General features: G+C 34.4%; 2 long non-coding RNA genes across 2 annotated transcripts; one reads left to right on the top strand and one right to left on the bottom strand.

The window, feature by feature from the left end:
• Positions 1-690: 690 nt before the first annotated feature.
• Positions 691-2,595, bottom strand: LOC130049409 (uncharacterized). Its single transcript, XR_008797894.1, has 3 exons — positions 2,368-2,595; positions 1,412-1,498; positions 691-1,055 (listed from the first exon to the last, which is right to left on the bottom strand). It is a non-coding gene; the product is annotated as an uncharacterized LOC130049409 (long non-coding RNA).
• Positions 2,596-2,656: 61 nt separating this feature from the next.
• Positions 2,657-6,772, top strand: LOC130049410 (uncharacterized). Its single transcript, XR_008797895.1, has 2 exons — positions 2,657-5,586; positions 5,817-6,772. It is a non-coding gene; the product is annotated as an uncharacterized LOC130049410 (long non-coding RNA).
• Positions 6,773-6,974: the final 202 nt, after the last annotated feature.

Raw genomic sequence — 6,974 nt, 5'->3', positions numbered from 1 at the left:
GTATCGAATAAGTTGAGAGACATATACACCGTATGCAGACGATAATGGATGTTGTTACATAAATATGGGAAAATGACATGGAGAAGCTGAAATAATCCCGTTTGTCATACAGTTGCCGTTAAAATCAAACTAACTCTAAAATGGTGGATTCACATCACTGGGTGAGGTGTATCAAATACTAAGGAATGGAAACTCGGCGTGAGGTGTTGCTATTTTTAAATTCCAAACAACCAGAAGTTTTTATTTTCAGTTGCACAAAACAATCTCGTGATATATTCTAACACACATGTAGTGACATCCAGGTAGTGTCAAATTACAAATGTTGTATTCTTGTTATACTAAGGATGTTCTCTCTCTCTCTCTCTCTCTCTCTCTCTCTCTCTCTCTCTCTCTCTCTCTCTCTCTCTCTTTCTCTCTCTCCATTTCTAACATCTTCCCTCTCTTTCAAAATGACAATTTTTTTTACACACATGTAGTGACATTCAGGTGTCTAAATGTAATTTTTTTTAATTCAAGTTAAACTAAAGGATAATTCTCTCTCTCTCTCTCTCTCTCCCTCTCTCTCTCTCTCTCTCTCCTTTTTTAACATCTTCCCTCTCTTTCAAAATGACAATTTTTTTTTACACACATGTAGTGACATTCAGGTGTCTAAATGTAATTTTTTTAATTCAAGTTAAACTAAAGGATAATTCTCTCCCTCTCTCTCTCTCTCTCTCTCTCTCTCTCTCTCTCTCTCTCTCTCTCTCTCTCTCTCTCTCTCTCTCTCTCCTTTTCTAACATCTTCCCTCTCTTTCAAAATGACAAATTTTTTTTAAACACATGTAGTGACATTCACGTGTCTAAATGTAATTTTTTTTTAATTCAAATTAAACTAAAGGATAAGTTTCTCTCTCTCTCTCTCTCCCCTCTCTCTATCTCTCTCTCTCTCTCATTGTTGCTAACAACAAGAAGTATTGAATTTCTTATACCTGAAAATGCATCAGTCTCCTCACTGGCTTCTCTAAGTGAGACAATGGCACTGTTCCCTATTTTCTCATCATGCTTGGACATTTTCCCTGAAAGTAAAAGTAAATCCTGATGTTTACCTCCTTCTTCCAATCTTTCTAAGACACACACATTATAATACACATAGATTCTTATACACATGTAGTGACATTCATGTAGTGTCAAAACACACAAGTTGTATTCATGTTATACTAAAGGATTAAAATATGCTCTCTCTCTCTCTCTGCTCTCTCTCTCCTTCCACTTTCTAAGACACACAGATAGTATATATATATATATATATATATATATATATATATAGATATAGATTCTAACACACATGTAGTGACATTCAGGTAGTGTCAAATTACAAATGTTGTATTCTTGTTAAAGTAAAGGATCTCTCTCTAGTATTAATTTCTTATACCTGAAAATGCATCATTCTCCTTACTGGTTTCTCTATGTGAGGCAATAGCACTGTTCGCTATTTTCTCATCATGCTAGGACATTTTCCCTGAAAGTAAAAGAGTACTTTAATTTGAAATTCAGGTGAATCCTGATGTTTACCTCCTTTTTCCACTCTTTCTAAGACACACATATCAGTATACACATAGATTCTTATACGAAACATTGTAGTGACATTCAGGTAGTATCAAAACACAAACTGCCACGGTGGCCTAGAGGTTATAGCATTCGCCTCGCATGTGGAAGGTCGGGGTTAGAATCCTGGCCGCGACAAACCTAAGTCATTAAAACAGGTAGTGACAGTTCCATAGCCAAACGCTTGGTATCAGGTGTGAATGTCACAGGTCCTCAGAGATGACTTTAAAAACAGATATCCATTGTCACAGTTGGTGTGGCATGCTAAAGAACCCCCACTGTTTAATGGCTGAGCAAAGGCCTGAATTTGAAGCCCTTCACTGGTCTTGGTGACATCTCCATATGAGATAATTGACAAGCATTAAGAAACCACATACCTGAGTGTATAATGTTTGAATAGTTTGTAAGTAACTCTTTGAATGCAAAAATGATCTTCTTGACCATCCTCGTGATTTTACTATGCTATAAACATACATTGCCAAGTTAATTTCAAAGTATAAAATAATGAATGTACATGTTCAACATATTAACAGATATAACAATAGATTACTTTTATAGCCTAAAATAGTCACACAAAATGAAGATTGCTTTATGGAAAAAGTTACAACTAGATTTCTGATCAGATTATTAACAATGACATATGTCAAATATTTGGCAATATGCATAGTTATTATGTAAAATCCTATAAAGCTTTCAGGATATCTAAATACGAGTACAATTATGTCTCAGGCCATCTACTACACATAAAACACTATATAGAAAACTAAACACACTGTTTCATACCTTTTTCTCTGATTTCTTTGGCTTTTTGAGATCAAAGGAATCATCATGATTCATCTTCTGAAAGAAGTATAATTACTCAAAATTGAAGTATGGTTTTCAACTAGAAGCATGAAATGTTAAGAAAGGCTAGTAGAAAATAATTGTGTGAGTACCGCTGCACATCCCACTCAATAATATCTCACTCCTATTGATACACATATTGTCAAATGTCAGGGATTTAGACCCCTTCTTAGGCACTTATGGCCTTTAAGCAGTGAAGATTCTTTTATGTGCCAAACCTGTTCACAATGAACCTGTTTTGAACTTCACAAAGGACTGGCCCATTTCCTTCCATTTTATAACAAATGGGAACAGGGAATTACATAATACATTTAACTTTACTGGGATTGGCGAAAAGAGGAGGTATTAGACTAAATATTACTATTTTGTATTATTTACGAAAAAATATTTATTGATTATTGCATTGTTAATTCATAAATGTATTTTAATACATACAAAATTAATTGGAAAATTTATGATTTCAAATTTAAGGGCGAGATAGCTCCTTGACGATGGGCCTGGATAGATATATCTTGGCTCTGAGCACAAGGCAGCCCTAGGTTCCAGATGCTGTCTCACCTTGTCCATGACATGTGTATCAGCTAGAGCTGAGCCTGATAAACTACTATGCATATGATATAGAACATGAAACAAGAAACTAAGATAATTTGTTGAAGATCCCCACATAACCGAAACTTTCGCTCTCAACTGAAATGTTTTCATTTGTAGTCGACCAATTATAAGATAGCAGATATCTATACTTATACATGAATAAATTTTGCCAATAAACTAAGAAATGCTTGCAAATGAGCTATTGCTTGCACCTTTAAAATTTCAACCACATATGAGATGATGTCCCTATAAACTATAATTGAACTCTACCTGATCAGCAATTATTGTGAAATTAATTGAAAACCTACTTTCATTTTCGATAAACTACCCCGAAATAGCAAAAATGAGAGTAAAGTGGTGGACACGCTTTGGCGGATCTAAGTCATTTGGAGATGACAACATATAGTAATATATTACATAAATCTGTTAATAGTGAATATGTCAATAGGAAATTGATTTAAAGTATGCATAGGATTGGGCGAATTAGGATGCGATAATTGTTAAATCTATAAAATGCGCGAATTTGTATCTTCTATCCACAATTTTAGTTTTAAAGGAAATTTCCAGATGTTCGGGTAGCTAAACAGAGTTTCGTATAATATTCATTTCACCATGGACCAGACACAAATTCACCATGAAAAGAACATTTTTAATGCACGTTTTTTTTTCTTTTATTCATATTTATAACTTCAAATACATCTATTAGTAAAATAAACTTTTAAAAATAAACAAAGCAACAGATACAGTACTACTCCAAGCGCTCAAATTGTGGGTCTCTTTGATAATGCATTTAAAAACTAAAGTCCCATGCTACGGTAGGTGCTGGCACGATAAAGAACCCCTTACTGATCAATAACCCTTAACACGGAAGTTCCGATTGTTAATTGAAGAATTTACATGGACATAGATATATATGTTAAATTAATATTTTTAATTCTTTGGATCTGTGATTTATTTTCATAAGATAAGAAATTCTTTTTATTCTAAACTTTTACTGCATAGTTGTTCGATGCTTGGTCAATATTGTTCAATCCATGGTGAAATAGCTCAATACTGCATTAATTAGTTTTATTTTCTCTTACACTGTCATTATTTATGTGTAAAGTGTGATTTCTCGTGCTTGTGCGGGTATTCAACTAGTATAATCAGAAACACAAGATTGGAATTAAAAATTAAAACATTATAACAATATGTTATGTTTAAACTTATAAAAAAGTTCAACTGTTTGGTGGATAAAAATATCTACACTTTACTATATGTATGCATGTTTGACTATATAATGGGGGTCAAACACACTGTCAAGTGAGGAAGGGGGGACAATTGAGGGGTTGGGGCAGATGTTACAAATCTCATATCGTTAAAGGCTCTGTTTATTACAAAAAAATTATGCACAATGGCAGGACCAAATAAAATACATTCATCCATCCTCCAACAAGTTCCATCAAACCTGTACTTAGGAATTACCATCTGAAGATCTAAAGCGGGGAACACAAATTTCTAACATCACCAAGAAGGCTGATTCAAACCTAGGCTATATCTGTGAAGAAATCTACAAAACTGCCCCAAAGGAAGCCGACGAAATACCTATATCTCATTTATATGACCTATCTTAGAGTACGTATCTTTTGTATGGGATCCTTACTACACTAAGGACATCAGCAACATTGAGAGAGTCCAAATCATCGGAGCAAGAGTTATTTCTCTGACCATACCAACCGAGTAGCAGAATGTATCAGTGCAATATTCAGAGATTTCAAACAACCAACACTTCAAGACAGATGCTGTAACATTAGACTAACATACTTCTACAAGGTAGTTTAGGGACTGATGCCAGCCATACACCGCCACAAAATTACTGTACCCACCACGTACCTTGAAATTATGCAGAAGTGACAGAACCATCACTGTCCATACATATACAGACTATAATACTGATAAAATATCTGACCATTCAGCTTTACTATGACAGCAGAGGATTGATTTTTGTGACAAAGTCCTGCACTCTCTCACTAATTGAAATTACACTAAATTTGCAATTTGCTATGTATTCATAGATACAAGTATTGAACTGTTGAAGTAAAATATTAATATGTATATGCTACCCGGAACAAGGTTTAACCTGTTAACCTCCAACATATTTCCAAACTTAATTTTGATAAAACAAATAACCTCCATTGTTTACGATTATGGTGATTTATACAACACTTCAATATACAGGATTACAATTCTGATTAGTCCCGATCCACAATGCTGCTCATGTTCACTAAGTTCAGTTCACTCACCAGCATGCAGCAGCCATGATTTCAGTGCCTACTGGGCTACTTTCACTTTCACAGGAAGTGAATGCAGATCGAGGTCAAATTAACGTTGTAGACCCTGTTGTTTGGAATTGGACTCTGAGCATAGATTGATCATACATGATGAGTATTTACTCAATGATTGATCAGGAGAGATACTTCGAATTACATTTCATGCCCAGATATGTTGGGCCCAATGCGTCTTTGCTCCAACCATCACAAACTGACAAACGGATGGTGACCGTGATACTGATAGTAACAGCTGAGTAAGGTAAATATCTTGTAAACATGCAGAACTTTGGAATACGTACTTTTAAGATTTGAATATCGTGGCCAGATAGCAGGATAGATAGATTACAATTTATCAAGTGTATGTATCAGACATTCTTAAAAGCAATTTTTCTTTGCCTATAAGATTTCAAAATAGACCAGACTTAATTTTATCTTATTCTAGGATATTTTAGTTTTGACTATATGGTAATTTGTCATGACTTTCGACAGGCTACATGTACCCCGATCATCAATGAAAGGCAACCGGGATGCAGTCTTTAAATCTGGAGTTCTGGGCAGAACTGTGCATTTCTGGAACAATGATGAGTTTAAGTGAAATGGTAATTTGTCATGAATGTCTACAGTGACTACATGTACCCTGACCATCTTTGAAAGGCAACTGGGATACAGTGCAGTCTTTATCTGGAATTTTTGGCAGAACTGGACATTCCTGGAACAATGATCAATTCAAGTGAAACAGACTCGGGTGCAAGCAGACATTCTTGTAATTACAGAATGTATTCCTTAAGAGAGGCAACATGTGACCTGAAAACAATTCTATTCAGATCTATTTAAGGAATGAATTCAATATCTAATTCATCCAAGTATATACTGGGTTTGGGCAGTTTGCGCTTTTTTAAACTGCTAAGTGGTTTATGAAAAAGCACATTTTTGAACTTGCAAAAGAAATCAGACCAACTGCTGATATACGTGGTTTTCAGTGAGTTAATCAACGATTATCTATGAAAAGTTAGCTACACTGAACAGTTTCTTTTTTACATGAGTATATATACCTAAAACCCATTGCACATCATAAGAATTTTATTTTATTTTGGACAGTGCTCTTGTTGTAAAGTGTTATGTGTAATGCATGCGAGTTGTGGACGGGGTTTGTAGTCATCTGAGAACAAGGATTGGCACGTTGGGTGGACTTGGAGAAATCTTTATATGCTAAACCCAGTTTTAGAAGAAACGAAGAAAGCAAACACTAGATCAGTTCCAACTAATAGAGCTGTCAATCAGGATAAGCAATAAAACATGTTGACCAAATTGGCACTCGGCTGTAATAAAACATTGTATGTAGGGAACATGTACTAGAAGGAAAGAGCGTTTATGTATACATTTAGTTTTTATGTAATATTCATTAATTATTATTATATGATTGATATTAAATATGTAAGGCCACACCAATTTGTAAAATAGTTCTTCGGATTTTCAAACAAAAAAAGTGAGGCGAGAGGGCGAAATTATTTCACAAATATTATTTTTAATTTTGGAGATACAAATTACGAGGCGAGCGAATACAAGAAATATAAATATTTTTAATTGAATTAAGTGTGATTTTAAAAAGCGGGCGCCTAAAAATAAAGATCTAAAATCATCAGATAT

This window comes from Ostrea edulis, chromosome 8, assembly GCF_947568905.1.
Source record: "Ostrea edulis chromosome 8, xbOstEdul1.1, whole genome shotgun sequence".
Classification (NCBI taxonomy): domain Eukaryota; kingdom Metazoa; phylum Mollusca; class Bivalvia; order Ostreida; family Ostreidae; genus Ostrea; species Ostrea edulis.
Note: the sequence above shows the minus strand (reverse complement) of the source record. Positions and strands in the feature narration are given on the sequence as shown.